General features: G+C 41.2%; 1 pseudogene; it reads right to left on the bottom strand.

Moving 5' to 3' along the window:
• LOC146869131 (proteasome subunit beta type-7-like) overlaps positions 1-24648 on the bottom strand; it is a 78578-nt pseudogene that overhangs the window by 33168 nt on the left and 20762 nt on the right.

Raw genomic sequence — 24648 nt, forward strand, 5'->3', positions numbered from 1 at the left:
TATTCTAACTCCAGGTGGGTGCAGCAGTAGGGAAAGTGTGGGATAGTGGTGGGGTAACAATTACTATTCTAACTCCAGGTGGGTGCAGCAGTAGGGAAAGTGTGGGATAGTGGTGGGGTAACAATTACTATTCTAACTCCAGGTGGGTGAAGCAGTAGGGAAAGTGTGGGATAGTGCAGGGGTAACAATTACTATTCTAACTCCAGGTGGGTGCAGCAGTAGGGAAAGTGTGGGATAGTGGTGGGGTAACAATTACTATTCTAACTCCAGGTGGGTGCAGCAGTAGGGAAAGTGTGGGATAGTGGTGGGGTAAAAATTACTATTCTAACTCCAGGTGGGTGCAGCAGTAGGGAAAGTGTGGGATAGTGGTGGGGTAACAATTACTATTCTAACTCCAGGTGGGTGCAGCAGTAGGGAAAGTGTGGGATAGTGGTGGGGTAACAATTACTATTTTAACTCCAGGTGGGTGCAGCAGTAGGGAAAGTGTGGGATAGTGCAGGGGTAACAATTACTATTCTAACTCCAGGTGGGTGCAGCAGTAGGGAAAGTGTGGGATAGTGCAGGGGTAACAATTACTATTCTAACTCCAGGTGGGTGCAGCAGTAGGGAAAGTGTGGGATAGCGGTGGGGTAACAATTACTATTCTAACTCCAGGTGGGTGCAGCAGTAGGGAAAGTGTGGGATAGTGGTGGGGTAACAATTACTATTCTAACTCCAGGTGGGTGCAGCAGTAGGGAAAGTGTGGGATAGTGGTGGGGTAACAATTACTATTCTAACTCCAGGTGGGTGCAGCAGTAGGGAAAGTGTGGGATAGTGCAGGGGTAACAATTACTATTCTAACTCCAGGTGGGTGCAGTAGTAGGGAAAGTGTGGGATAGTGCAGGGGTAACAATTACTATTCTAACTCCAGGTGGGTGCAGCAGTAGGGAAAGTGTGGGATAGTGGTGGGGTAACAATTACTATTCTAACTCCAGGTGGGTGCAGCAGTAGGGAAAGTGTGGGATAGTGGTGGGGTAACAATTACTATTCTAACACCAGGTGGGTGCAGCAGTAGGGAAAGTGTGGGATAGTGGTGGGGTAACAATTACTATTCTAACTCCAGGTGGGTGCAGCAGTAGGGAAAGTTTGGGATAGTGGTGGGGTAACAATTACTATTCTAACTCCAGGTGGGTGCAGCAGTAAGGAAACTGTGGGATAGTGTAGGGGTATCCAATATTTTTCTATCTCCTTGAAGGTTCAGCTGGAGGGAAAGTGTAGGATCTGATATAGATAGTGTAAAATAAAATGTGAAACATACAAAATAGTCTTCACATTTTGCATTTTTTACAAACGTTGACAATGATTTTCACTTTCAAAATTTTAAAACTTTCAGATACTCACCTAAATCTTTCAAACTTAAATAAAGAGCAAGATAACCACAATAGCAGAGACCCAAAATCTCCAACCAGCAGCCAACAACCATAAGAGGAGCCAAACCAAAGAAAACACCCCAAAAGCAAAAGGTATTTTAAATTCAAACTTAAACATTTCAATAACATATTTTTCAAAGTTGTAACAGAACAGAAAATGTTGGATGTAGTAAGTTGCATTTTTTATTCAAACTCCAGGTGGGTCTACCAGTAGGACAAGTGTGGGATAGTGGTGGAGTAACAATTACTATTCTAACTCCAGGTGGATGCATCAGTAGGGAAAGTGAAAGATAGTGTACGGGTAACAATTACTATTCTAACTCCAGGTAGGTGCATCAGTAGGGAAAGTGTGAGATAGTGCAGGGGTAACAATTACTATTCTAACTCCAGGAAGGTGCAACAGTAGGGAAAGTGTTGGATAGTGTAGGGGTAACAATGTCTATTCTAACTCCAGGAAGGTGTCTCACTAGGGAAAGTGTTGGATGGTGTAGGGGTGACAATGACTATTCTAACTCCAGGAAAGTGCAGCAGTAGGGAAAGTGTGGGATAGTGTAGGGGTTACAATTACTATTGAAACTCCAGAAAGGTGCATCAATATAGAAAATGTGTGAGAAAAAACAATTACAATAAATTTAAAAAACTAACATCACTTTCATAATGTCTAGAAAAAGTCTAATTTTTTTATCTCCACTTCTCTTCACAGATAATGTCTTCTCTTCAAGCTGCCAAGTACATAAAATCACGGAAAGGGAAAAATGTATTGAACCATGAAGGATACATATATAGTAAAGAAAGAATACGTTTTCCTAGAAATCATTGGAGGTGTGTGCAATACTACTCCTCCCATTGCAGTGGCAGAGCGGTTACACTTGATAATTTTGTTGTTAAAACAACAGAACATAACCACTCTGCCTCTGCAATGGAGGTTGAAATAAGAGAAACTGTAAACGAAATGAAAGCTATTGCAAGCACCTCCAATGATTCTACTGGATCTATTTTAAGAGAGGTTGCACAGCATGTCCCCAGTCATGTGGCTAGTAGTATGCCTATAATTCCTAATTTGAGACGCATTATTCAAAGACAAAAGCAGGCAAGTAACACCCAAATGAGTACACCTCAAACATTTTCAGACATTAGAATTCCACATGATCTTTCTATTTCTTATGCTGATGAACCTTTCCTGTTGCATGATAACGAAAACCCTCAAAAACGTATTATTATTTTTAGTACCCCACGTAACCTTGCTAAATTAGAAAGTAGTGAAATTTGGATGATGGATGGGACGTTTAAAAGTACACCCCACCCTTTCACACAAATTTACACTATACATGCAAAAATTAACAATAATGTAATACCCTTAGTATATAGTTTGCTACCTGATAAGACTTCTGCAACATACACTGAACTTTTATCAGTGATTAAAAGTAAAACTTCCCAAAGTCCTAGGAAAATAATAGTTGATTTTGAATTGGGCATGATCAATGTGATCAGTAAAACGTACATGGATACCCAAATTCAGGGGTGTTTTTTCCATTTTTCCCAGGCATTCTGGCGTAAGATACAGAAGACATCCCTAGTTGCAGAATATTGTCGAGATAGCAAACTACAGTTTGAACTTAAAAAATTAACAGCACTTTGTTTTGTTCCTCCCGAAAGTGTGGACGAGTACTACACTGCAATTACAGAATCAGAATTTTATACAAGTAATGGAGAGAAATTGGCACCAATTTTTAATTATTTCGAAGACACATGGATTGGACACCTAAGCAGATCGGGTCGCAGGAGGAAGCCACGATTCCATGTGGAGTGGTGGAACTGCTACACGAGCTGTTTAGAGGGAGAAGCAAAAACAAACAATGCCATTGAGGGATGGCATAACTCCTTCAATCATACAATTGGGAAATCACATCCTAATTTCTACTCTTTTTTGGAAACTTTGAAGAAGGAGCAAAGTTTTCAAGAAATGAATATAGCCCAAACACTAGCTGGTAGTCTAAATCCACGAGTGACTCTAAAAATAAAGGAAATGTCTGAAAGACTATTGGCTATTTTACAACAGTTTTCGTTGTGTGTGGCTTTAGACTTCCTGGAAAATCTCGCTAACATTCTTTCTTTTTAAATAAACATATATGCATACTTTCCTGCTTTGCATTAAATTCTTTTTTCCATTAATTACAATTGACATATCATTTTTTCTAAAAAATTTTACTAAATCCTTAGTCGGGTCTATTTTTTTGTAAATATTTTTTTTTTAATTATCTTTGAAAAATCTATCTCTTTAACAAACCACCAAAGTTTCAAAAATGAAGTCCTTATACTATTTTTCAAATATTCAACTTTCCAAAACAAAGTTAAAATGTTTTCGACCAAAAAAACCACCATTTCTAATCTTCCTCAAATATCCGTATCTAAAATCTGCAAAGAAAATACCCACTGATTGTATTTCAATGTTAAACAAACAATCGTTTTCGCAAATAATCGGCAAAGACAAAAATTGCATATTTTTTCTTTTAACTTTTTTAAAGGAATACTTCATAAACGAAATATTTGGCAAAACAAATTTTTTACATACTTTATTAAATCTTCAAAACAATAATGTTTTTTGGTAAAACTAACTTTCATCGACCCGACATAGTCATACACTAATTACATGGACGTGGACATCTTGTTTTACATTTTAAACATCTATTAGTTATACCGCAACCTCTCCTTATTGTTTCTTTACTATATATGTATTCTATTACAAATGTAAAACAAACAAAATATGTATAAAAGTTTCCTACCTGGACGCAGATCAGCTTCCAGCTGCTTCCTCCATCGATGCTATCCAAAATGGCGGCTTACGTTTACGTTCACGTCTTGACGTCATCGCGTCCTGCAATGAAGAAAAAGGGACTATTTTTTTGAATTATATGTATTAAATATTTCAATAATTTTTAGTTATGTTATAAATATGTACATGTAATTAAAAATGTATTAAAAAATTAATATATTTTCTATGCATTTTCTAATAAAAATTTTACAAAGATTTTGTTGTTTGTTCTTATTTTTAAAATTAAGGTTTAAAAATATATCCTCTTATATTCTTATTTTAGCTTGTAAATTAGTCAAAAAATATACTTACCTCGACTCTACTTCTTTTTTTTTTCTTTTCTTTCCCTTTCTTCGTTTTTCACTCCTTTCTTTGTTGTTCCGTTTCTTGTATGTGCTTGCGCTGCCAAAATAAATGAAGGACAATTACTCACATAGACATCAATTCAAAACCGTGGGAATTTTTCTAAAATATATTTACATTTCCTTTTTTAATACCTAAATTATTTTTAAATTATTTACTCATTAATATTTATAAATTAATACATACTAATTTATATTAATATATATTTTTTTAATTTAACTTAATTTATATCTCAAATATAATATCGATTTTATTTATATATACTCAAGTATTAATAGCTGTATGCTAATACTTTACTCTTATATCTTTTGTAAATATTACTTAATATTTATTTTAATAAATAATATTATTATTTAAGTTATACATATTTTTAATAATATGTTTACTAAATTTTGTTGTCAAAAATAAATACTCGACTCTTTATAAATACTCAATTATTAATAGCTGTTTACTATTACTTTCCTATTATTATAATTTAAATATATTTTTTATTAAACATTTTCAAAAATTCAATTATTTAATTATTAAATAATCAAATATTAATACTTTTATGCTTTTACTTTACTATTTAATTAAATTAAAATATTAATTACAAATTTGCATTAATACTCTAGTCTTTATAAATACTCAAGTATTAATAACTGTTTAATATTACTTTCCTATTAATTAATATTAATTTTAATATTAATTAAACATTTGCATAAATACTCTAGTCTTTATAAATACTCAAGTATTAATAACTGTTTAATATTACTTTCCTATTAATTACTATTAATTAAAAATTTGCATAAATACTCTAGTCTTTATAAATACTCAAGTATTAATAACTGTTTAATATTTCTTTCCTATTATTATAAATAATAAAAATAATTTTTAAAATTTATTTTTTAATTTAATTAATTACATTAAAAAAAAAAACTCAAGTATTAATACTTTTAATCTTTAACTTTACTAATAAAACTAATAACTTGCGTTGTAAAGGCATGCGTTGTAAAAGCTTTTGCGTTGTAATAGCATGCGTTGTAAAAACATGCGTTGTAAAAGATTATGCGTTGTAAAAAATGCGTTGTAATAGCATTGCGTTGTAAAAGTTGCGTTGTAAAGGTTGTTCACCATATTAAGATGACTAGAAAATAATGGTAACTACTAATTATGTGAATTCGTTTTTATTAACCAACCGTATTAACAGAAAGAATACACGTGGGAATGCATCTGCATGGCTAAAATAATAAGTGAAACTAAATTTGTACGCGTACTAAATAAATATGTGTTGCTTATGTGATGTTATTGTGATTTGTGCTTAAAATAAACATGCACTAATGGCTTTAAGTGTTTCAAATGGCTAGATAAATACGTATACATATGGGTATTAGTTGGGGAATAACACTGTTCTAATTATTTCCATGTATTAATTACGTTTTATGCTCTTTTTACTTAAGTTGACCATTGTGGCCTGCTATAAAATGGCCACCATCCGCAGCCTGCTCTCGAGTAGATGATTCTGCAGAGAAAAGCGTTCTGCACTGACTGCAACCCTGTCCTCTTCATGAACTCGGAAGAGATGTCATGGTGACTGTCTGGGAGAAATGCCAAGACGACCCTGAACATGCAGAAATGACAAAGATATCAGACATTTAGAGGTGTAAAAACCGGACCTGTGTCGCATAATGAAACATTTTGCTGGGGTCGTGCCCCTTTTACTTGCAACAATCGTCGATACAATTACTGTATTCATCAAGACTTTGCAGGAGAAAGCACATGGGAAAGGATGTAAATGTTGCAGTAGAATCCGGACATTAATTTGTGAGAACCAATCAGAGACACAAGAATTTGGAAATGTTACTTTAATATTGTAAATTTCAGTATAAATATTACTAGCTTAGAGAGGATTAGTGCCACATCCTGAATCGATGATCAGAGGTCCTGACGCTGACAGAGAGGACGGTGACGCCTATGATTGAGCCAGAAACTTTGACAAATTTCCTGAGGACCAGCTGTGACATAGAAAACGACTAATAGCCAGAATAGGTAAATATGACAGAGATGATGCTGCATTTTTGCTAAGTTTTAACCTGCAAATAATTTAGATAAAGAGAAATTTATGTTTAATAAATGTGTCGGGTGATTATTTTAGTAAATGATTTATTTCAGCATATTTGAATGTTTATATTTAATTGTCAAACCAGCAACTAGTTTGATCCAGGCGACCTATCTGAGGGAGAAACTGTTAGGGTGATTCTAAAGTAAGTTGTTCTTCCTTCAGAGAAATGCAGATTGGTTAGGGGACATCAAGTAGTGTGTTTCTATTCCCTTTTACAGGCACGGATAGTTTGATTAAGAAGTGAATGTTGGTGTAATGGGCCCCACCAGCGTGTGATGTGTGTATGCGTGTGTGACTGTGAAATCATTCCTTCCGTGGAAGTAGAGAGGATTGGGAAGCTCCGATCTGCACCAAGTTAGCCTAGTTGGTTCAAGTGAAGGAAACCGAGACTACAAATGTCAGAATGCACTGAAATAATAAAGTAAAGCTCAACATTAAATGGTAGCTTGATATGGAGAGATACAGCAGCCAGTGGTTGGTGAGAGGAGATGCGACTTACTAGATATGGCAGTGTATAAAGTGCGTCTTTGTGTAAGGGTGATGGCTTGGATACTCCCTAAACATTAGAAGTTATGACGGGTCTTGTGTAATGGTGAGGGATTCAGTACACACTAGATGTTAGTGGGTAGAAACTGTGCCCTGTGCCATCACCCGCACAGATTTCCTGGTGCTGAGCAGGTGTGTGTGCCCAACGCTGCCTATGCTACGTTGGTGAATTGAAAAGCCAGATTTTCAGCTTCTTGCAGAATTCAAGAAGAGCGGAGGAGGTTCTAGTGGGAGTGGGAGGCCGTTCCACGCTTTAGGAGCTATGTAAGAGAACTCCCATCCACCTTAGCTGGTTCTGTGTACGCGTGGGATGTTGCAGAAGTCCTGCGGAGCAGGCGTGTCTGGATGGTTGGTGGAAGGAGATGCGACTGTTCAGGTAGGTGGGGCATGAGTTGGGAGTGCCTTGAATGTGTGTGAGAAGTCTGAATTGAGCGTGTGTCTGTATTGGAAGCCAGAGTAGGTCTCTGAGGTGTGGTGTAATGTGAGGTTGAGGATGAGTTCGGGGTGGTCTGTGGTCTTTTAGTGAGTTGCTTGGTGGTCTGGGCATAGGGCCTGCTCTCATAGTCCAGCCTGCTGGTGACCAGGGTGTGAGCGGCAATTCTTCTTGTGTTGCGTGGGAGCCATTTGAAGATCTTCCTCAGTATTTTCAGGGTGTGGAAACAGGACGCCCGGACGGCGCTGACTTGTGCAGTCCTGTCTAGTTTGCTGTTGATGATTGTTCTGAGGTTCTTGGTGTGGGTTCTTGCAAAGTGGTGGAGAGGCTATCAAGAGCGTCTTCTGTAAGGGTGAAGGTTCAATACTTACTAGATGTTGGAGGATATGAAGTACATCTGGCGATGGCTCCTCTATTCACAGGATTTTACAGAGTATGAACAGTGTCTTGTGTAATGGTGATGGCCTCAATGCCCGCTAGATGTTGGAGGTTATGAACAGTGTCTTGTGTAATGGCGATGGCCTCAATGCCCGCTAGATGTTGGAGGGGAGGGGATGAACAGTGTCTTGTGTAATGGCGATGGCCTCAATGCCCGCTAGATGTTGGAGGGGAGGGGATGAACAGTGTCTTGTGTAATGGCGATGGCCTCAATGCCCGCTAGATGTTGGAGGGGAGGGGATGAACAGTGTCTTGTGTAATGGCGATGGCCTCAATGCCCGCTAGATGTTGGAGGTGATGAACCGTGTCTTGTGTAAGAGTGAAGGCTTCAATACTCGCTAGAGGATGGCGGTTATGTAGTGCGTCTTAAGGGTGAGGGCTCTAATACTCACTAGAGTTTGGGGGTTTTGAAGTGTCTTGTGTAAGGGTGATGGCTTCACTATTCACTGGAGGTTGGAGGTTAATAAGTGGATCGTTTCTAAGAGTCATTTCTGGATACCTGAACATGTTTTCGGTTACGAAGTGGGCAGGTGCAAAGCTTATTTTGAGTCGGTGGTTTCCGGTGCTCGGCAGAGGCACTTAATTGTCAACACTGGCCCCTATAATAGTCTGCAACATGGTAGCCCTGTCTATCTAACTTAATGATGAGCACAGCAACAGTTGTTTATTAATTCAATATATATTAAAAATTACTAACAACTGCCGCCCCAGCCATTCTTAAAGCTTTGGGGTCCTGGAATAGTCTGAAGTGTCACATTTGCAGGAGTGTGATGGTTAGAAGTTGTGCTGATACTTTTTGGTCCTATCATTACAACACTCGCGGGGCAATAGGTGGTGCAAGCTGCAGTGGCCTCCTGACAAGGGCCCCGGCTCTTATATTTTAAAAAATTAAGCACTGGTCTGGTGTAAAGATAAGAGTTATATTCTTAGTAGATCACAGGGTTACGAAGTGTGTCTTGCGTAAGGGTGAGGGCTTCGCTATTCACTGGAGGTTGGAGGTTAATAAGTGGATGTGTCTAAAAGTCGGCCCAGGAAACTTGTTACATGTTTGAGGATATGAAGAGGGCCTGAGAGTAGGACCACACATAGGGATATGCCACTAGAGCGCAGCGACCGGCTCGGATGATATGGTTCAACAAAATCCTGCAAATAGCACAGACCAACCCCAGCTTTTGCTCTGGACACATAGCACAGGGTCTTAAACTACATTTGTTTTTCAATTGGGAGCCAGTGCAGTTAGCCTACCTTCCACGAAGGTCCCCCCTGGAAGCCTTAACAGCATTCTTGCCACAGAATTCTGGACCACCTGCAGCCTTCTAATGGGGGATTTGTCAGTCCCCAAATAGAGCATGCTTCTGTAGTCCAATCTCAACATGATAAGACCCTGCACCACTGTCTGTTGCGCTGAAAATAGAAGTAGCCAGATGATCTTCCGCAACCATTTCAGAACAAAACAAGTGGCAGCAACCTTTGTCATTGGAGGCTTCATTGACAAGAAGTGTGGCCGGTGATGCTCACTAGATGTCGGGGTTATGTTTTGAGGAGTAACTGAAGTGAAGCTTTGGATACTCCCTAGATGTCAGGGTTAAGTTTTGAATCATAGTGGAAGTGAAGCTTGGATACTCAATAGATGTCAGTGTTGTAATTTGAGTTGTAATAGAAGTGAGGATTTGATAGTCATAAGATGCTGGGTTTATGTTTTGAGTAGTAAAAGTAGTGAGGCACGAATGCTCACTAGATTTTGGGGATATGTTTTGATTGGTAATGGTAGTGAGGCGTGGATACTCTCTAGACGTTGGGGATATGTTTTGACTAGTGATGGAAGTGAGGATTGAACAGTCACTAGATGTCAGGGTTGTGTTTTGACTAGTGATGGAAGTAAGGCTTTGACAGTCACTAGATGGCGGGGTTGTGTTTTGACTAGTGATGGAAGTAAGGCTTGGATGCTTACTAGGGTTATGTTTTAAGTTGTAAGGGAAGTGAGGCTTGGATACTCACTCAATGATGGTGGTTTTGTTTTGAGCAGTAAGGGAAGTGAGGCTTGGATACTCACTCAATGATGGTGGTTTTGTTTTGAGCAGTAAGGGAAGTGAGGCATGGATACTCACTAGATGTTGGGGGTGATGAAGTGTATCTTGTCACAGTTCTTGTCAGCGACAACCATGTCATCTGTGGCCCTTGTATCTGCTCCCAGAACCACGCCGTCCTGCAGGGAGGGAGGGCAGTAAAGGGTGAAGGTGTAGCAAGGGAGCCTTTAATGTAGCTTGCATAGACACACATATGTACAGATTGGCATTTGCACACAGATATTGATTTGCAGATATACAGCAAAGCATGCAGAGTCCCTATCTCACACACAGATGCTGTGCATAGGAACACGCAAGCACACAAAAGCACACACAGATATATTTGTGGAAACACACGTTGTGCATAGAGACATTAAGCAGGTATAATAATATGCAGTTACATATTGACACAGGTGTGGAATCCCACAAACATACAGACGTAGGCAGAGGGAGGTCAAAGGAATTGCTGAGTACAGATCTCTCACGACCACAACCCTCTCCTTACAGAGACTGTGTGCAAGTATTTGTAGCTCTTACGACCCATCAAACCAAATACCTTTATAACTGAGTAAATGCACACTGGACTTCCCGGTTATCCGCCTCCTGTAGTAGTAGTACTGTAGTCTCAGCATTTAAACGTTACGCCTTCCAACACTGGTATTAGTACTAGATTTACAGTCGCTATAGCTGGGTCAAACTAGGGTCTCCCAATGAAATGCCATTGTCACAAACAGTATGTTTTTTACCCACTCCAGTCTCAGAAGGCTTCATGGTGAGGTTTGTCAATAGTGGACAGGCATGACCACAAGGATACTAATGTTTATGAACTTGTAACACTGGGTACAACTTCCCTATAGAATTACGGCATGCATTGCAACTCTGAAGCCATGCAACACATTACAAAGCTTCTATCGTATTATACCGTGACCCTCTCCCATTTAACAGTTATTTCAGAGTACTTTGCAACTCCTCCTTTGAGCATTAAATATTACTTTAAATTGTGGTTTTACTTTGTCACATTGGCTGTGCGTTTAAGAACAGAGGTCAAATGTCAGTGCGTTCAAGGACAGAGGTCAAATGTCAGTGCGTTCAAGGACAGAGGTCAAATGTCAGTGCGTTCAAGGACAGAGGACAAATGTCAGTGCGTTGAAGGACAGAGGTCAAATGTCAGTGCGTTCAAGGACAGAGGTCAAATGTCAGTGCGTTCAAGGACAGAGGTCAAATGTCAGTGCGTTCAAGCACAGAGGTCAAATGTCAGTGCGTTCAAGGACAGAGGTCAAATGTCAGTGCGTTCAAGGACAGAGGTCAAATGTCAGTGCGTTCAAGGACAGAGGTCAAATGTCAGTGCGTTCAAGGACAAAGGTCAAATGTCAGTGCGTTCAAGGACAGAGGTCAAATGTCAGTGCGTTCAAGGACAGAGGTCAAATGTCAGTCTAGTCCTCTGAAAAATTGCTGCTTATTCTTTTAACAGGGAGACTGGTGTTTACTTTTCTTTCTCTTACTGCAAAGTGTGTGGATTTTGTAAAGTGAACTATGTGACAATTTTGCTGGTGTCAAAGTACAGGCTGTAAGATATCATTTTCTTCAAGCACACAATAAAGATGTTAATAAGATGAAAACAAATCAAAACACTTTATTTGGCAATGGGCAACTAACAAATATTGCTGGAACCCAATTTCCTCACATTGTCTTTTGTGTGCTATATAGTTTCATCAGTAGAACTGTATGTATGTCTGTTGCAAATTTAGTTGTCATTGGAATGGGAAATGTGGTGTCTGTAGATGGCAGTGTGCCACCACACTATTCCTCAGCAATATATTTGTGACCGTGTGACCTAAAAATGAATCACTTCACTTCACTTTGATAGCTTTATTTCGGTCGGTGACCATAAAAGCACAGATAAAATATATACATATACATAAAATACATAAATAATTCAGTATTTTAGATAAAAAGTTATTAAACAACAGTTATCAAAGTAGCAGCAAAGAACAATAAAATTCCATTTGTATTAAAAGTAAATAGTTGATTAGTTTATCAGGGCTGACCTTCTTCTCCACATACCATATAAAAAACGGGAAACAGAGAACACAATTGGGGGGGAAGTGTCATAGCGTAAAATCCTGCAGGCTTGTGCACAATGCTTTAATCCCAAATTTCGGCACAATGGCACAAGCCAGGCTCTGCGTATTTTATTATAAGCGGAGCAGAAAAATAAAACATGAGCAAGGTCTTCTTTGGTTTTATTACAGACGGGACAAACCCCCGCACCTCTTCCCGTCCACTTGCAAGTCAGTTCCCCAATCGGGAGACAACCATACCTTAGTTGGATATATAACTTCTTTGCTCTGGGCGGCTGAATCAAGTCTAGGAACTCCTCCCTGCTAGGGGTCAATTTTACTTGCAGGAATTCCATTGTCAGCCTACCCATAGATGGCAGGCGGTATAGTTGGTCCAGATTGTGCTGTCTAACTAGAGCTAACAACTCCGTTCTTTTTACCGCCAAACAGCCTTCCTCTGGGGTCTCCCATAGTTGGGGAAGGCCAATCTGGTATAATGTGGCCTTTATATGGGATAGCCAAGGTATGTTTCTACTCTTCAACTGATCCCAAATTGCAAGAAACTCAGCTCTGTAATCGCCGAGCTCTGATGCTGTCCACAACCTTCTCCAGTACAAGAGGGGTCTGCTCGCCAGAAGTTCAAAGATAGGCTCTAGATCTAAATCTAGTCTCAGGGGTATCAGCGGGGTGCTCTGAGGGAGCCCTATCAAATTTCTAATGAATGTATGTTCGACCTTGGAAAGGGGCGATACACGGGTATGGCCCCAGAGTTCTGCACCGTACATTGCAGCAGGTCTAGCTTGGGCTTTATATATTTCAAGACCAGGGGAGACTGGTTTAAATAGCGTTTTCCTTTGAAATGTATTTATACCCCCCGCTATCTGTGTGAGCCTCAGGGCAGATTTGACCACCTGTGGGCCCCAGCCAAAATCTTCGGTCAGGGTAACACCCAGATAGACAAAGGTACCAACCCTTTCTAATGGGATGCCATTTAGGACTGGGCAGGTGCGAGTGCGCTTCGGGGGGCCAAAGATCATGAACTTTGTCTTTTCTAGGTTGATCTCAAGCCCCCGCGAAGCGCAGAATATTACAAAGCCATCCAATACCCTCTGGATGCCTGTAGAGGTTCGAGACAACAGTAAGGTGTCGTCTGCGAACATCAATGCAGGCACCCGTCCAGATGCCAACCGAGGAACATCGCTATTCTTAACCTTATCCAACTCACCCACCAAACCATTGATGTAGAGGCTAAAGAGAGTGGGGGCCAGGGCACAGCCCTGGCGCACTCCTCTGGTAACTGGAAAACGTTCTGAAAGCTCTCCATTTTTCCCACAGCGTACCTGAGCATAGTTCTCTTTGTGGAAATGCTTCAAAACTTCTAGAAGGTAAGGCGGGAGGTTTAGATCTTTCAGGACCTTCCATAGACTTTCTCTGGGCACGAGGTCAAAAGCAGCCCGTAAGTCTACGAAGACCAGGTAGAGACTACCCCCTCCCAGAATTACGGTTTTCCAAAACAAGACCTGTAATCTAAAGAGCTGATCCAAGGTCGAGATCCCTGCTCTGAACCCTGCCTGGTAGGTACTTAATATCTTGTTCTCCTCTGCCCACCCAAGTATTCTATCTAGTATGAGTTTTCTGTGTAGTATCCAAGAGACTTATAGGCCTGTAATTCGAGGGAGCTAAAGGGCAACCTTTCTTGTAAATAGGAACAATTTCAGCCCCTGCCCAGGTATCTGGTAAATTAGCTCCTGATAGAACTGCATTGAATAGTACAACTAGATAAGGTCCCCAGATTTTAGGTTGTGAACGAAAGAGATCGCCTGGCACTTTATCAAGCCCTGGGGCTTTGTTAGAGGGTAGCCTGGCAATAGCAGATTCTACTTCTTTGATTGAGATAACCTCAGTACTTTCAGTAGTCATCTGCTTCCTAGTTCTTAGGTGGCCAGAGTGGTTTCCACGATCTGACAGCTCCTGAAGACAATGCTCGTGTGTAGGATTTAAATCCAATGGAACACAGAGTTGGTCTTTTGGTTGCATTATCCGAGCCCTATTCAGTGGCTCCAAGGTGACCGAGGGGGAAGAATACAATGTGGCAAAGTGCGTTTCCCATACTGAGGGAGCAATGTTTGGCAGAAAAGATTCCCCACTGCCTCCTACAGAAGAACTCACTAGCTCCCAGAAGAGTTTAGCGTCCTTTGTCACCAAGGCATCCCTCAGCGCTTCCCACCTCTCTTCTTCCCATTCCAACCTACTCCTAGACAGTTCCTTCTTATACGCTTGTCTAGCATCTCGAATGTTGGGTTTATTTTTTGATTTAATTGCTGCGAGAAGGTTCTTTTTTAGTTCCCTGCACCTAGTATTAAACCAAGGAAAAGCTTTGGGCACATACCTCTTTGCTCTAGCTATTGGATAGAAAACATCCCCCAATTCCATCACTAACTGTTTGTGTATTTCCACTACCTGCGTAGGCCCTATTTCAGCAGCCATCCGAGTTATCCAGGGTATCGCAGTTTGATAAATTTTCGCAAGTTGTAAAGGTGACGTTGCCAGACGAGGCCATTTCACCCTTCTGCGATTGTTAGATAGTACAAGAGGAGGAATTGCCACATTTAATGTAGTCTCAGGGTTTTTTAGCCCGAAGGACCCTGGCTTCAGAATTAAAGTCAGAGCATTGTGGTCACTATCCTGCCTTTTTTCAACTTTGAAGTTCTTTATCTTACTCCAATTTTTAGCTTCTATCATTATATAATCAATGATGGAGACCCTGTCTGTCCGGTTAAACGTTCCTGCTGCTGGGCGGTCAGAGTCCATTCTCCCATTACACGCCCGCAGAGACGTTGTAAGGCAGAAGGATTTTACTTGTAATACCAAAGGTGTCCAAGCTCTGACTGGGGAAATATCAGGGTCTGGAATGTGCCATAGCGCATCTACCTCATCCTGCTCACCCTGATCCACCCCACCCAATGGTTCAAACTGGCAGTTAAAGTCCCCGCCAAGGACTATAGAAATACAAGGATCTAGCCCTGAGATAAATGATGTCAGCTCACTCAGTGTGGTTGATTCTTTACCGTTTCTGATTGGCCTCGAATAAACATTGATTAGTGCTACTGGGGGGTTATTTGGCAGTTGTAATAAAACACATTGGAAATCCAGCGATTTTGTTGGTATTTGTACAGCCTGGGTTCCCAAATGTGTGGCTACCCATATCGATAATCCCCCAGACGGGCGGCCTTTACCTAGTGATGTTGCGAGGATATTATAGGTAGCAAAAGTCGGGCTTCTGCTATCCTCCAATGCCCAGGTCTCCTGCATTAGGCAAATATCGAATTTAGTCATAAATGCAGTCCAATCTGGGGTGCCCAACTTGTTTTTTAGGCCAGCTATATTCCAAGAGACCAATTTTATGCAACCTTGTGTCAGATCATCAGGACTCTCAGTGTCCAAGCTATTTATATTAGTTTCCCTGCTCACGCTCGTCTGATCAGTTTGTGAGCTGCTTGTACAATCTGCTAGCGGTACTTCTTCCTCTATGGCCCTTGTCCAGCTGGCAGTTTTACTAGTGGGTTGTTGATCTAATTTTCCACCTAAGCTAAGTCAATCCACCTCTTCCAGTACACTGAATCTGTTCCAATGTGACTGTAACGGGTAGAGAGGAGTACGGATAGGCCAACCTTCTCTATGTATTCCTCTACTTTCCGAATTGCAGGGTGGGAGGTGATGCCCCCTATTAAAGATCCTGGCTCTAGGACAGTGTGGTTCCCAGCTAGGAGTAGGATAGAAATAGGAGAGATGTAGAGCAGATATTTGGGTGTTTTGTTTATAAGTATCACTACTACATATATATTGTACAGCAGTGGCATCCCTAAAATTTAGGATTATTACATCTCCTGCTACAGTCTTTGGGTTCCTCCCAATCCAGCCCACTCTTCTAGCCAGCAAAATTTCTCCTGAAATGTCTCTTGGTAGGGGCCTGTTTACTGTGAGCCACTGAATACACTTATTTTTTAGCCCACCCTCGTTTTCTCTTTTGCCCTCACTTAAAGGTGGAACACCCACCAGTGCAACGACAAAGGTTTGTGCTTCGGGTGGTAAGTTTATTGTGGGTAAGTGCTGGGCATTAATTTCTGGTATCATATTAACTTTCGCGGGGATGCTAGTTTTGTTACTCAGCTGGCCTTGCTTTAATTTAGTCGGGACTTTATCAGGTTTACTTGCCAGAGTTTTTGTAGGTTGGCTATTTCTTTGCTGAGAACCAACACTAAGAGTGTCTTGGGGTGGAGAGGATGTACATTTTTGGGTGTCCAAAGTCACTCCCGTATTGACAATCTGTGCCGGTTGGCTAGTAGTGCCAGGTACTAAAGTACAGGGAGCTTTATTTTGTTGGGCTTCCATACCAAGAGGGGCCAACGATCTTTGGGGATTAGCTGCCTCAGTTTTCCCCCCACCTCTGGTGTTCAACATGGAAATCAATTTATCAAGTTTTGATACCAGTGGCTTAAGCTGAGTGAGAATTGTACGTTCCAAGGAAGTTTGTAGGTCCGTGACCATATTAGCAACCCAACACGGTATTCCTGGCGCTGCGTCACACAGATTTTCAGATGGAGTCACCAGGTCATGATTGGTATGGATATTTTTGTTTAATTTAGTTGGGGCAATGTTATTTTTATTTTTATTTTTATTCCTCGGACACGGCTTACATGTATCCACCCTTTTCTTTACAACAGGGGGAGAAGCCAGTATAATAGATCTATCTCGGGGATCTTTAGAATTTTCTATTGGCACCTGGCTGGAAGGTAGATCTATATAGGATGATGTCATAAAGGAGCTAGCCTCCAGCGCTTCAGTCATAGTGACCGAAGTGTCTCTTTCCTGACTTGGGATGTACAGTGATGGTGTAATGGAGAGCCGTCTCTCGGTATTCTCTATAGCATTGGCCACAACCCCAATGGTCTGCTGCAGCATCTTATCAATAGCAGTCAACGTTGGTAGTGGCTGGGGACCTGCAGCTAAAGACTTAGTATGTGACCGTGTTGCAGGGGTTTTGGCATTTGTTTTCCTTCCCCGTTTCATCATTTCCTAATTTTATCACGTAGAGCTAATAAATACAATATAAAGATAAATCTGCCACTAGTAGACAGTAGGTGGAAATAACAATCCAAACAGTTAATAGTCTCTAGTCCGTAAATGGGGGGTCTTGTGCTTCAGTGGGTAATAAGCTTATCCATGAGCCTGTGTCTAATACTAATCAAGTACAAATCAATAACATAAAACACCGTAGTGACTCACAGTCTCAGGGCGATGGGGATATGGCCCAGCCCGGCCTCTTCCGGCCCCGGACGGCCACAGACGGCCCGCCCTCTGCCCGGGCTCAGCCCGGCGCCGCCCGCGCACGTCCCGCGACGCGGAGGGAGCTGCTCGTTTATGAAGCGCCTCCTGGCGCGCTCGTGACAGGAAGTAATGCGGAAGCCAGGAGCAAGGGATGACGGGAGCTGTAGTCTCCCCCAACTGCGGCCAACGAAGGTGAGTGGCGGCGGGGGAGACACACAGCGTGGGTGCCCCGTGTGCAAGTCGCCGTGCCTGTGAGGTGAGTCCGCTGATTACTGGCCAAATCTGCATCTAAACGAGGTCAATGCGACCATAAAGTTATTGTCCTGAGTCATGATTTAAAACAAGGGAAAAAAAATTGAAACTCAATAAATGACAAAGAAATAACCACCCAACACTGATATTCAAACAAAGATCATTTTTTTAATCTAAATTAGTTCAATGAAAGTTAATCAATAGCAAGTTCATTATTTTCATAATTACCTATTCTAGCTAAATGGGTCAGGACAGGTCTCTCAGTAAAGTCTCCCGAGTCGCCGTCCTCTCAATCAGCATCGATCCTCACGAACATGGGTTCAGGAAGAAGTGGCCTTAGACCCTCCCTAGTCTAACATTATTTATAATAAAACTAGCGAAATAAAAGTTACAAACAAATTCTGAATGTCCGTTGAGCCGCTGAGCAGAGCGAGCAGGAAAGGATGTTGTTTGGCAACATTTAAAAAACCTCAGCTCAGGAAAAATCACAAAAATAAAAACACGGAAGAAGGAAACTCGAGTTTGCAAGCGATACATTCATGAATGCTCTTCCTTGGTATTATAGCGAAGCCACCGCAAGTTATCACAGTTCATTGTGGCTTAATTCTTTTCCAAGGGCAATTTGAAGCACGCCCGGAGTTGCTGTCCTCACGGAAACTTTTAAATCAGACAGAGGCTGTGGTCAGGTGACTTTCAACCATGTTCAGCAGGGCCTCTCGTCAAAATTCAATCACTCGAGCGCAGGCTGTAAATAGCAGCCATCTTGGTTTAGGCCAAAACGGACCATCTTAATTAAAAGAAACACAAAACAACGTTACCACATCATAATGATTATACAGTGTTAATCCCCACTAATACCCTTATGTGTATGTAATTACCTAGCCGTCTGCAACACAAAGAAGCATTAGCACACGTTATTTAAAAGCGCAAACTCGAAACAAATAGCACTTTTGCGACACTCATTTTATTAAACTGCGCATATTATTAAGCAACATATATGCATTCCCACGTGTAGTTTCTCTCATTAGTAATGTTGGTTAATCAAGACTTTTAACAAAACTAATAATTAGTGATTATAAATTAGTAATTTTAATCATAACATATAAACAAAACTGGAGCTTAAAACTCAATAAATTTTCAACAGAAAACTCTGCTCCAGCAATCCCCCCTTTGGTGATATATTATCACCACAAAAACCAACCCAAAAAAAAAAAAAATGTTGTCCCAATTTTTAGGAGAAATTGAAAATGTCTTTTATGTCACAACATTAAACACCAGACTCTCTCACATCATCCCTCTTCGACTCCAAATAAACACTCTCCCTCAATTCTTCTAATTCTATTTCTTGTGGGTCTCTCTTTGACCCCTTTTGTTTCTTTTCAGCATTTCCTCTAATTATTCTCTTTTTCTCTCCCCTGTTTTTACAACACAAACACCCCAATCTTAGTATCAATAAAGCAACAATTACACATGTCAATGGAAATAATATTCTACCAATAATGGTTCTACCTATCTTAGCTATAAAACTCTTAACAGCAACTATCTTATTAGCTATTTTAGTCCAGATACTTTCAGCTTCCAGTGGTACTAATTCCTCATGCAAATCAGTAATATTTTTGATATAGACCTTTAGATCTTTACTTTCGTCAGGAATGTAAGTGCAACAATGTTGAACTTTCAGCATTCCACAGACTCCACCCTCCTTGGCCAATAGGATATCAAGGGCAAGTCGATTTTGCATAGACATGGCACGTACGGCAATCATCTCCGTATTTACCAAAAGAAACCCTCCAGCGGTACTTGTCGATAAGCGATCCACCACTGTTGACAGTTTCCGAATTCCATATGCATTTAAAGAAATTCCCACTGCTGGAAGTAAAGCTCCAAAAATATCACCCACAATTTCTGACCAAGTTTCTCTCTTAAAACGTGTTAGTAAATTAATGTGTTCTACATCTTCTATCCTATCTATATGGAAAATCTTTGGAAAGACCAGGCCCACATAACACGTGCCATACCAATGGTCAGGCAACTTGTAATAAGCCTTGTTCCCACAAACGTAATACACTCCCTGGAAAACTGGATCTTCTCCACCTTTAAAACCCCAACCTGTTGCAATGAAGTATGTATCATGACACTCACTAGTCCCAACAAAGTAATTATCATATTGGGATTTCCTTCTGGTAATGCATAGTTTACCCTTCTGTGGTGCATCCAAAGCCAAAGTTGGACTGGCCCCATTCCTCAATTCCTTTCCCATCTCAATATCCCAAATTGTCTCACTCACTTTATATTTCCCTGCCTTTTCATGCATGCTCATTCTCCTTTCCTCTACCATGTTTAGGAAAGCCTTCTCTTCTTCTTTCAAACTGCAAGTTAAATTGTTTCTAGAAATGTAATCTAATGTTAATTCTTCTTTCTCAATAAAAATCTCACCAAAAATGTTAGCTTCTTTAGCTGGATTCAGCTTTTTATTCATAGGCAATTGCCCCAAAATGTTATCCTTGTTAGACATTTCATAATCTATTTTCCCTAACAAATAAAAAAACACTACTTAGCACACTACATGAAATTCCATACGTAGCTGGTAAATGGTGATAAGTAACACCTTCTGAAACAGATGCAGGTAATTGCATACAGACGTAGCAATCCCTAACTTCCATTGTCTTTACATATTCATACAACAACTTTGAAAAAACATTGCTAGAAAAATCATTAATTGACCTATCTTTATGTATGTAAATATTACTAATTCTAGTTGGAACTACTTTCTGTGAATTCTTCTCTATGTTAGTCACATTTTCAGTATGTATTCCAAAAGTGTCTATCGTAACTCTAAAAGTAACTAGTAAAGCTAGTACACCCCATAATAGCATTAATAATCCAGTACAGCAGCAGCACATTCTACACCATCTTTTCAAGAAGGCACATCTACTTTGATTATTTTCTGTATTAGCCATTTTACTACTTTGGCAGTGTCTTTTGACTTAGCCTCTTCTACTCCACTACTGGGAAACTAGAACACTGGATTATTTCACACAGCTAATTTCAGACTTTCTTCTTTCACTTTTCTCCAAGTGACTCCTTTAGTTCACTCAATTTGGATTTTCATCACTTTTCACTTCTTCTTCAGCAACATCGAATTGTATCAGATCTTCAACAACATCCTGAGCATCCGACTCCTCTCCAATGTCAGTCAAGATAACTTTCAGGATTCCAACAGTTTTCTCCTCAACCACTTCTCGTACGGTCCCCTCTGGATTTCCTTGACTTTCTGCCTCTTCACCTTCAGACAGTGCCACGTACGTCCATTCCGGTGACCTATACTTCTGGTTAGGTTTTCTGATTCTCTTGATCTCTTCCGGTTCTTTTGAGACCTTTTGTTTATCACTCTTTGCTTTTTTCTGACTAGACACCTCGTTCACTTGTTCAGCTTTCGATGAATTTGCACTTGTGCTTGCTCGCGTCAGTCTGTACCTCAGCCTCTTTATCCTGTTATGCCAAAGATCTCCTCTTACAACCCTTTTTGATCTCACTTCTTTATTATTTCTTTCTCCGATCCAAGTTCTTTTTCTCAGAACTCGACCCTCTGATTTCTCATTTTCACTCTCATCTGATTCTGTCTCATTTGCCTCTTGTTCTTCAACAATTTTCTTTTGCTCCACAGTCTTTTCCACCACCGATTGAGATTTCCCTATTTCTGTCCCTCCTCGGGTCTCCGACACGCAATCTTCTAGCTGTCTGCTTGTCCCTTCACCTAGCTTATCAGGAATGTTCCCTACACCTCCTCGGGGGTCTTCCGCAATCTGTCCCTCTCTATCTTCTTCTGACCCTGCTTCTTCAGGTGTAATCTAAAGTGGATTTTCAACCTCTTTATCTGATTCAGGTGTAGTCTCTGTGGAATTGCTCTTTTCTCTTCTTTCTTCTCCACTGCTTGTTAGAACTTCAGGCACTCTTACAGAATCCGATCTCTCCTCTGAGACTCTCAATGTTTCTCTTGAAGCCTCTCTCGGAAAGAAAAAAGAATCACCTGACTCTCTTTCTCCTTCACCCCTTTCAGGATTCTTTTTTCTTCTCACTGGTTCAGTTTCTGCATCATCACTGGAATCTGACTCTTCAAAATACTCTTTATCAGTTCCATCTTTTGGATTTGGAACTCTCAGAGTGTGACTTGCATGCACCCAGTTTTTCACACCAGCACACTTCACTGCAGTTGTCGTAGTCAGAATAACTTGTCTTGGCCTTCCCCACCTTGGAAACAAGCAATTTCTTCTTCTGTGCACCTTAATCCTGACCCAGTCCCCTGGACTCAGATCATTGTCGTAAATAAAGTATTACGCACTCATAATTTCTATATGTATCAATATGATCATGCATAAAGCAAGAGGCTGAGTCTGTGCTATCAGGTTCAAAAGGGCTTTATTCCAATAACTCGAGTTATAGGGAGAATGGTTCCATCACCACAAGGGATCAGGAAGGGTCTTCTGCCACTTTATTCACAGAGTACAGTATATATACATTCAATATTATACGTAAGCAGGAGCGCTTCAGGCAGAGCAAGAGAGAATGAGATAAGAGCATGTGGGCGTGTAAGTAGGCGTGAAGGTGGGCGTCCATGTGGGCGTCCACTTGATGAGTCATAGGTGAGTGTCATAGGTGGGTGGATACCTGGAGGGGGTTGCGTGATCAGCTGGAACTTTACTGGAACTTTGCCTTACTTGTGCTCAACTCGAGTATGACGTGTAATTGACGTGTGACTGGGGGAAGGCTGCTTGTGCAGTCGGGGAGTCTGGAAGAGAGGCCTTCAGTGTCAGGACGACCAGTACATCTTGTATTATCTGATATCTAAAGTCCGGAGCAGGGACTGATCTGTGACATAGGTTGCCCATCACCAAGAGCCGATGTGGCTTCTATTTCTTCATTCACTGCGTGGGCCTTACATGGGGGCTATGGGCTTTTCACTGACGTGAGCTTTGTAATCACACAATGAGAGACAGAAAGGCTAGGCTCTATCCTTTGCAGACGAGTCGTGTTCATTCCTCCTTCTCCAGGCAGGAATGTGGTTCAGTAGGAGTAAGCAGATAACCGTGCTCAATACTGTCTCGGCACCTCGGACAGGGCCCCTTTGGCTGAGGCCCAAGTGTGCAAGGCCAAGGATACGCAGCTGCAGCTCTCAGAGCATCTGAGGCCTGAAACCTCTTTTCGGCTCTGGCTGAGCCACAAAAACGGGCTTTCATGAAAATGACACGAGTACAGGAAAACATGATGCAAAACGTGTAGGCCTCAATGCAGAGTTATCGTTTCTCTCATGGGAGACTGGATGATGGCAGGCCACGTTATAGCATAAGCATTATGATAGATAGGCCATGGAGGGGAAATGCATGGGATACATGCATGTGTACATAAAGCGTTGGGGGGCACATAGGGGACACATAGGTCTCATAATTTTTATTTCCTCATCATGGGCTTGCTTCTTCTCAAGTGTGGTAGCGTCTCCTCCAACCTGGTGAAACACAGAATGAATTGCGTCAGCCAGGCCTTTACAGTAATCCAAAATCATGTCATCAGTTATTGTCATCAACTTGTTGACAGGCACAAATGCATGTCTCATGGCACGACCCATTAAGATCTCGTGCGGACTCAAACCTGTGGTTCTATCTGGAGTAGACCTAATAGTCATCAGCACTAGAGGCAAGACATCAGGCCATTTCATTCCAGTGGCTAAACACATCTTACCAATTCGGTTTTTTATAGTGCCGTTCATCTGTTCAACGACGGCAGAAGCCTCTGGTCTGTAAGCACAATGTAGCTTCTGCTGTATGCTCAATGCTTCACAAATTAAACCCATGAGCTCATTGTAGAAGTGTCCACCTCTGTCAGACTCAATTGTCACTGGGAACCCGTACCTAGGAATCAACTCTCTTAACAGTAACTTTGCCACTGTTATTCCATCATTCCTCCTAGTCGGATAGGCTTCCACCCATCTTGAGAACAAACAGACTACCACTAGAACATACCTCAATCTGTTCACTTGGGGCATTTCAATGAAATCTATTTGCATTCTGGTAAAAGGACCTCCTTCTCTGCCTATTGTTCCTAGGCTCACCACTGTCTTTTTCCCAGTATTGAACTGCTGACAAATCAAACATCTCTGACAGATGCTCTCTGCAATCAGCCTGAACTTTGCATTGTACCAGGTTTGCTTGAATGACCTAATCATGGCATCCCTCCCCAGATGTCCCTGGCCATGATACATTCTTGCCATTGTCGACAGCATGGAATTAGGCATGACTGGTCTTCCATCTCTATAGATCCAAACATGATCTGTCTCTCTTGGGGCACAACCTGCCTTGATCCAATCTCTCATTTCCTCATCTCCTGCCTCATCCTGCAACTGTTTCACTTCATCCCACGTTTCTAGGACATTAGTAAACATCACAGAACAAAAAGACATTTCCCTCTCTCGTGCCCTATTAATCGAATGATTGTTCCTTGCACAATACTGTGCTATGTCATTGGCAAAACGATTACCAAGAGTCACAAAATCATCTCCTTGTCCATGAGCAGCACACTTCACAACTGCTAACTCTTTAGGCAGCTGTATCGCCTCAAGCAACTTTCCAATCACTTCAGCATTCTTTATGGGGGTTCCACTCGACGTCAAGAAACCTCTCTGTAGCCAAAGCTGGCCAAAGTCATAACCGACTCCAAATCCGTACTGACTATCAGTCATCACAGTCACTCTCAGATTCTTCCCAATCTTGCAAGCCTTCGTCAATGCCACCAATTCAGCCACTTGTGCAGATCTCACTCCTTTCAAAGACGAAGCTTCCATAACTT

This window comes from Triturus cristatus, chromosome 1_1 (genome assembly GCF_964204655.1).
Source record: "Triturus cristatus chromosome 1_1, aTriCri1.1, whole genome shotgun sequence".
Classification (NCBI taxonomy): Eukaryota; Metazoa; Chordata; class Amphibia; order Caudata; family Salamandridae; genus Triturus; species Triturus cristatus.